Below are 9,072 nucleotides of genomic sequence, written 5' to 3' on the forward strand. Positions count from 1 at the left end.
GTTAATATCCCCTCACGTTTCCTTTGTGACTTCTTCCAGTGATCTTTTTTCCATAGTCTAAAACTGCTTCTCTTCATGTCACCAGGATTATTATCCTTCTGTAAATTAAATAAATATGGAAAACAGTGAGGACTAAAAAACTACATAAAAACCTTGTAGGAAATTTCAGTCCTTTCTTCTGAATTTTCAACTGAGAAAAGATGAGTGCTTTGTACAAATACATTCTTCAACCAAAAATGACTTTCCTTTTGTATAATAAGAAAAAAACACCAAACGGTACCAGTCTGTGCCCCTTGCATGTGCAAAACAAACCTTCTCACATACAAGACTGTCTATCTGAATCCTGACCACGAGACACTGGTGAGCAGTGGTACCAGTTCTGCAGCTTCTCAGATAAATACTGACAAATATACCACCAGACACTACGGGTAAGAGTGGGTCTCACCATAGGAGTATCATAGAATAGACTTACCAGTCTGAGCTGGATTAAGTTTATCAGGACACATGAGATGGAATGTAGCTAGCTAAGCATCTTAATGGAGTTTAGTGATATTAAAGACATCTACAAGCAGTGCCAGAGGCACCATTTTGTATCCCCATCTTTAGTGTTTATCTGCTCAGCAGTGTAATCACTGGGTAGTTCCTGCTAGCCTCCAATACTTGCGTTTCAGAGAAGAAGGAAGTGTGACCTTGTGTAGAGACCTAGAAAAAAAGAGGCCATGAGTTCCTCCTCAGGAGAACTACAAAAGGTATTGCTAGAAGAAAATAATCATGGCTGGAGAGCCTGTGGGGGAGTGAGATCTGGTTAGGTGACCCTGAACAGATATAGGAAGGCACAAAAGAAATTGCATTACTGACCTCACCACTCAGGGAGGACCCCTTTCACTCCCTAGGCCCATCCTGTCTCTCATCATCCCCTCTTTTCAGTTTTGGCTCAGTAATGAACAAAACCAGCCCGTGAGCTATTATATATAACACACATCATGAAAGTGCAGCTTAAAATAATATTTTAATGTCACAGAAAAAGTCAACCAAAATGAACCGAACAAAGCAGCAAAATGAAATGGGAAAAGCACGCAGACTCTGTTTATGAGGGATGCTTTTGCCAGTGATAAATGGCTGTGAGGTGCCATAGTTTTTTACAACACAACAGCTTCCAATAGAAAATGTCCAACTGAGTTATTTCAACTAAAATTTGAAGGGAGGTCTGAAAAAAGAGAAATTTTAAGTCAAGTTTCTCTGCTCAAAACACGTTGGTTGGATACTACTTTTTGAGTATCAGAGCTACCCCTGGTTTTTAATACTGTCAGTCATGTTGACTAGAACATAGATTTGTTTAAATAGGAAAGAAAAGCTTGACTGGGATGATTTTCCAATGTGCTCACAGATCTCCTTGAACAGGGTGTGCCAAGGGGAGCTGAAGGTCAGGAGTTCTCAAAGATGCTGCCAGAAGCAGAGGAAAGAGCACCTGGATAATAGTATGATTTTAACTTACTATATTTATTAATACATATATTGATATATATTATTATCGTTATTAATAATTATATTATTATAAGAAGTATGGTTATTAATCTAGTTATTAATCAATTTATTAATCTATATTTTAAGGGCTTGATTACAATCCAAGTCTCACTGTGTTTGGTTCTGGGTGTACATAGAAATAATACAAATAAAAATAGATATGATCAGTTTAGGGCTAGCCTGATTTTTATAGTTGAGAAAGGGAAGCCCAAGATGGACAAATACTGGCTTGCTATGGCAAAATTTGCATAGAGCTGGGACCAGAGTTTGTCTTGACTCTGTCTTTAGACTGACCATGGCATGAAAAGAAGGAGAGACAACAGGGCAGGAATGGTTATTCCAGGTGTGCTTTTATTTCCACTGGCTGTTTCTGGTGTTTGAGTGTCCCACTCTCACATGCATTAGTAGTGACCTTGAGAAAGACATAGAATGATGCGCTACCACGATGTGGATTTTTTTTCAGACTTGTGACATCCCAAACGCTTAGGTCAAGCCTGAAAGAACTGGCATTGTCTGATTTTGGTGCAAAGAGAAGCCTTATTTCAGTCTGTTTTCTGGGACAGGCTTCTTGACAGCGTGCAACATCTCCCTCTGAGTTGGGCTGTGGTTTAGTTTAGGACTGAATCTTGCTCTGCAACATGATGACTGGATTATATTATACAAATGTCATGCATCTACCTACTGAGATTTGGTTTCTAAACTTCCGTAAGACATTTAAACTCAGAGTTCTGTTAAGATTCATTCCAGGATGAGAAAGCAAAATGTGGATATTGGCTGGGTTGGATCTTCCTGTGTTTTTACACGCAACATAATGAAGGGAGTTCACTCCTGACTTACTCGAGGATACTTGGGAACTATCTCCATACTTTCAGTCTCGATATGAAAATCTAATCATGTTCATTGCTCAAAATCAACTCTGGTTGAAGACTAATGCAAAAAGGCTCAGCCTAAGCAAGCAGCTTGCTCAGGGAATGTAGATAAGAAACCCTTGCGAGTTGCTTTGAAAGTCAATAGACTTGGGTTTAGAAGGATTAGTGAAGGGCTCAGTCCTGCAAGGTGTGGAGCATGATGGATTGCAGCACTGAGTGTCTGCATGTATGCGGGCAGATGCATGAAAGTCAAATGGACTGTTCAAAGCCATATGAGTTAAGATCATGCCCATATATTTTTCTGGCTCGAGTTCAGAGTTCTCAATAACTGAAAATGTGTGTCAAGCTCTGGGGGAATCCCAGATCTCAGGGCTGTGAAGGCCCAGGAGTCCCAAGATCAAAAACCAACCTGCCAGCCTGGATTGCTTTTTTAGTCTCAGTGGCTGGGTTGGGTTCAGCAAGCCCAGGCAGCTGTGACAGAGCATACATGGAGCCACTTAGACCAAGATGAAAACATACATTGCACCCTGGAGCAGCCAGTGTAGTGCACAATGTGTGTCCAGATGAACTGCAATCTCATCGCTCCTTAATGAGAATTAGTATCTCTGATGCAGCACTGGGGGACCTCAGTCGTGCACCAGAACCCCAGAGCAACTGAGACATAAGAAAAAGGAGATTTGCTGTCAAGAAACTTCTCAGAACACTGATTAAGAGGTAGATGCATGTGGCAACAGCTAAAGTTCCTAGTGGGTTTTCAGGGGTCAGCTCCATAAAGATGGAACAAGTTATCTGGTTTTAGGGTGGTTTCCTTCTGCCCTCTCTTCCCAGGAAATGCTGAACAGGAGCCATTGCTTTTGCCACTCTGCATCTATTCCCTTTTGCAAAGTGTTTTTTTACCTCTCTGATATTCTTTATAGGGTGAGCAGCATTTCCTTTGGGTCAGCATTACTTGTGCATTTATTACAGGATCCAGTTAATGAAAACCAAGCAAATACAGAACAAGAAATAGAAAAAAAGTCAAGTAGATTACATGGATGTGAGAAACACGTGCTCCAAAAAGTATTGGTTTAAAACAAGAAAGAGGGCAGAAACAGATGTTGAAAGAGTTGTCTATGGTCACTTAGTTAGTCCAGAGCCAAAGCAAAGGACATACCCAGCCCATGTTAGTGGTCTTCGCAGTCTGTACCTATAGAATCAAGAGCCAACTGGGCAGTTTAGGGTTTGTTGCCAGGATGAAGGGAACTAAAGAGCCAAAACCACGTCTACTGTATGGCTACTTTATTCACCAGTTGTAGAATAGCCCAAATTTCTCTGAAACAGAAGGTATTGGCCAGAGGAAAGGTATTACACTATTAAACTCCAGGATACCCAGTTGTTCTAACAGAGCTGGCATATCCTACCTTTCTGTACTCTCCTGTAAAACAACAATGCCATTTCTCCCATCATTATGCATTGCTTATCAATCTGGCTGTTCATGAACAGCACTGACCTGAATCTGTCACTTTACAACAGACTCCTGCAGGATTCCAGGTTTCCTGCCATATATCTGCTTTATTATACATGGAAGGCTGTAATAAGCTGATTAAAAAACCTTCTTTCTTTTTTTTCTTTGAAGACTTAATAGATACTTTCCTGACACCAGTTAAGCATAAAATAAACCTGAAGCTTCACCCAAAATACATTATGCAAAGAAATCTGTCACTATATAAAGCTTAAACCATGCAGGGCTCCCTGTACCAACTCCTCTCTGTAACACCTTGCTTGCATAAGAGGGAGTCCTGTTGTGGCAACTGTTAATTCTTTAAAAGCCTTGTGTCAAACCATCCTTTCTATGATTCAGGTGGTGCAAGACACTGTTCTTCCTTAGAAATGCAGCTTTGTGGAGCAACATTTTAATTCTGAGGAGGAAAGTTCTAAACTTCAATGGAAAGTGCCATTCTCAAAGTTGACGGTGAAAGGCAACAGCCCATCATATTTCAGCTCAGAAATCTCAGGACAGCCTTCTTGAAGGGGAACTCTGGTAAATGAAGAAGACAAGGGCTTCTCGGTTGGGTTTTGATTACTTCATGCCAGATGAGAGAGAACTGGCCAAGTACGAAAATGGAAATGAAGTGTTTCAATAATTTCCCATTAAAAATGTCAACAAAAAAAATATATTTTGCTGAATTTGCATTTCTGTAAGAGAAAACTGTTCAGCTGGGGAAAAAAAAATTGGTCAGCTCTAGCAGCAGAGCTGGTTATGAGAAGTGAAGTTCATCACATTTGGGCTAATGGGGTGTGAAAAGTAGACACGTAGACCTCTCTTACTGCTCCTGAGAGGCCTTGAAGGAAGGAGTGATCCCTGATTATCCTGTCTCCTGTCTACACAGCTGTAGTATGCTGATCCAGACAGAGCTGGGGTGCAAGGGTTTGCTTCATGATCAGACCAGTCTGTAAAAGTTGGTGTCCATCACACTTTCCATGGCTAATGCTCTACGGAGGAAATCTGCCATGATGGGAAGGCATCACACAGCACCCAAATTAACTTTTCCCTTTGTGTGTATTCCTACTGCCTCAGAAAATGATTTTGTCTGTATATGTTTTCACTTTAAAGTGGTGGATGCAGGAAAGGAGTTGTGTTGCACATAGCGTGGCACAGAGGACATGCTCACTGCAGAACATGTCTTGATGGCTGGTAGTGATGTAAAGGAGTAAAGTCTGTTCTGATAATGGTGAAGAACTGTCCTGGATAGAGAAAACCAAACTTGGTGTATATATAGATACCTAAAATAGACCCAGGAGCAAAATACTATGTAAACTACACTAGTGTTTAACTTAGAGAGACCAAGGTGATTGCTCCAAAAGGAATCAGCTATTGTGTGTGATTGCCCTGGGGATAGGACCTTGGAGGAAGATGGTGGCACGGATGGTCAGGTAGAACAGTGGGGGTTTTTTTCCAAATAGAAGGCAGAATGATGATGATCATCTGCAATATTTCAAAGCACAACTTTATCACTTAGAATCCAACTTAAAAGGGAAAGTATTTTGAGCCTTATATCTAAGCTATTGATAGTGGCAGGGTTTTACAGTGTGTGCTGTACAATCAGGGAACAAAAGCCCCAGATATTTCTATTAATAAAAGCTCATCTTTTGAATCAGTTATTGGGTTTTTCCTCTTGTTGCAATCACTGACCAGCACAAGCTGAATTACAGTGTTCTTTATTAACCAGCCCTGCTTGCTCCACCTTAATTAGTGCAGACCAGTGGAGTTCAGGTGAATGAGGTGAACATTAGATGCAATTTTGTCATTGATGTTGAAAAGACAACCATGCCTCAACTTTTCTCTCTCTAAGTACATGCCTTCCTTTTGTGAGATGATCAATAGCACATCCACTGGAGGAGGGTGGGCAAAGCACCTTTCAGAACTGATAATTGTGCAGGATCCAAATCTTTTCTAGTAAAATCTTTCAAACCCTTTACAATATTTCTGCTGAAGGCCAGTTTTCCTAGGAGACCTATAATTATTGAGAGCAAAAGAGAGAAGAGATGAGAGTTATCAACTGGTTTCACATAAATAGGACCAATTCAAACAAGGGACCTGAAAGCCAGGATATGGACAATCAAATAAGAGTGGGGAAAAAAAAGAAGTAATAATAATAATACAAGAACAAGGATCAATATCTCTAAGAAGAAAAAAAAATCATTTAATTTTATACAGACCATAAAGTGGACACATATTCTGTGATTTCCCAGAGGTCTTCTGGTTGATTCTATTTTCTTGTAAAACCTGCATCTTTACATGCTGCATCCATGGCTATCTTAGCAATACAAAATGTACATGCAGACTGCAGGATATCCCCGAAGATTTATTCCCTTGATGCTGCTCTTCCTCTTCTTTTTCATGTTTCAAAGTCAAATATTTATCATTTGACATCTTCTATGTTTTGGTTTGATCCTTGGAAGAGAGAAAAATCCCTTCTCATTGCCCTCACTCTGGAAAACCATGAAGGCAGAGGTTGGGAAGATGCAGTAAGACAATCAACTGAAGATAACAGATAGGAAGATGGCTCCAAAACAGTTGTTTTCCCCAAACTATGGCAACCAGGTCAGTGTACTGACACATATTGAAAAGCTTGGCATTCAGGAGGAAAAAATACTAATTCAGGTTGAGGAAGACACTCAGACATCTTCCCTTACCTTTGAAAACATGTGTTTTAGATTCAGAGCTTCTGGCACAGCCTGATTTATGCTGAATCACCTTGAAGATCTGTCTCTTTCCAAGAAGAGTAGAGATCAAATGGTATGGTCAGTGCATCCCATGCTTTTGTCTGCAGCATTAGTGGGGAATGTCTATGGGAGGCCTGTTTTAAGTTCATCCTGATCTAAAGGTGTTTTCTTTCACCTAAATTTGCCTTGACCATTGTCCAGACTATGAAAAATGAAGATGTTTTTCCTGTCTCCTTGCTGACAGTGTGATATTGAAGCTGTGTGTGATAGCGTGCAAAAAGAGCCAAAAGTGAAATTAAAACCTCAGTGATATTTCTCTCTCCCACCACAGACAAACATACACAGACTCATCAGGCAGCTCTGCCTGTGTCTGCTGTCTCCAGTGTGATTTGTTGCGCAGGACTCTGATGGATGGGGGCAATGCTCCTCAGACAGCATCCCTGCACCCTGCCCCACATATGGCATCTCTTGATGTTCCAGTCAGAGGTGTATCATCGCCCCAACCCCAAAGTTCTGCAGCCCTTTTGGAAGTCAGCCTCAGTTTTCTTTTCACACATGCCTGCCTTCAGAGGCTCATCTCATCTCTTCCACTTAGCGTGGAGGTGAGAGGAGACCAGTCAAAAAGAAAAGGATGAAAAACAAAGCAAAGAGGGAGTGTGGGGGGGAAACAGAAACAACTTAGCAACAACTTAAAACCTCCTCAAATGTCCTTAGGGTCAGACTCTCTGAGGTACCCTCAGTGATAGCAGTAAGGACAGGAGGAGGGAGAGAAAGGAAAAAACCAAAATCATTACACTGAAAACTCACTTTAAAGAAGCAAAGGAAGATGGGGCTGAGCCAGGCTGCAGCTCAGCTCCCGTTACTGCTGCTGTGGTGAGCAGTGCTTATCATTCTGTGGAGTTCAGGGAGCTTTCAGGTGATTGCTCTAAAAATACCTTATCTGCAATGGTTAAAAATAATTTCCTCCTTTCTATTTATTGACCTCCCTCTTTATGACCTCCCATTCCCAAACATCTCCCAAGTATTTAAAAATAACAATCTGCATTTCTTCCCTCCCAGCCTAATTTGATTAGTTTATATAGCTCTGTTTAACTGGGTGCATGCGGAAAACAAAGACCTAAAGGGGAGCTTCGCATGTGCTGTTTAGTGTACACTCAGTCTGATCTCTCACAGGAATGAACAACACTCCTCCACCACTGTCCCTGAACACATTTTGGGTGATTCAGATATGAACTGCTTTCTTTTGAGCTACTGCTTTGTTGTCCTGGTGGTCCACAGCCTGAGGGAGAAGTATGCTCAGGGAAAAAGAGACACTTCAGATGGAAGGGAAAACAATAGGCAGAGCAGCAAACTGAAATAACTTTCTTTGTACATGAGTTAATGGCTGCATCTTATTCCCGTTAAAGCTTTGCCTTGCTGTGCCTTCTCTTGCTGTGTGCATGAGCAACACTGCAAGGTGCCTGGGCAATGTAGCTGGCCCCATGTCTTCTCGGATATTGTTTAATTGTTGCCTCTCATGGCTTGAAGTGGGCATTTATTTCTTCATTTTTCATCTTCTGGCAGCAACAGGAAGCAATCTTGAACTCATCAAAAGAAAGGACTCCACACCACTGCCACTTCAGACTGAACTGACTTCTTAAGGCACCACATACTTTCTTTAAACATTAACATCTATAAGGGAGAAGACTGCTTATGGGAATCTGCAGGTGCAGGCATGGAAGGGCGGCCTGTGCAGGATGTCTGTCTCGATTTGATTTGGAAGGACGATTTAGAATTACGTTGTTCATCCTCTGCTAGAGATGGGGTATTATTTAGCAAGCAATAGTATCAAACGCAGAGGGAAATAAGTCCATCACAATGGATTCAGATGCACTTCATTTAATTTAGTACTTTCATGTTCCTCAGTTTGTGATTGGGGACACAGAGAACAGCAGCCACTTCGTACTGCAAGCACAGCTTTTTATAAGGACTTTGCAGTACCTTCTGCCCTATTAACACTTGCTGTATTCTACTCCCAGGCTTAATTATTCATCTTATACCCAAAAGTGCAGCAATGATTAAACTGAAGAGCAGTTAGGCATTTTCAAATTGAAGTGCTGCTGCAGCACTGGAGAGATGCGTATTTCAAGGGTACGAGTTTGTCCCTCTCCACCTGCCCAGATCTCCTCTCCACTGAGCATTGCCTCTGTGTTCCTCCACTACTCAATCTTTAAAGCACCTCTCTTTGTTTCCCTCTCTCCACCCTCTCACAATTACGTCTTTTAGCTCTCTCATGCCATTACCTTTCCCCTTTGTTGATTTGCCTCTGCAGCTGAATTCTCTCTATTGCTCTCTCCGCAGGCTTGGATAAAAGCCCATTGAAGACAACTGAAATGTTCTTAATGACTGTTGGAAAATATTATTGAAAGGAGGAAACGTTAAGTATAACAAAACTTTACTGCACTTTTCTGCCTGTGGACTGGGGATGGGTCAA

This window comes from Strigops habroptila, chromosome 15 (assembly GCF_004027225.2).
Source record: "Strigops habroptila isolate Jane chromosome 15, bStrHab1.2.pri, whole genome shotgun sequence".
Classification (NCBI taxonomy): domain Eukaryota; kingdom Metazoa; phylum Chordata; class Aves; order Psittaciformes; family Psittacidae; genus Strigops; species Strigops habroptila.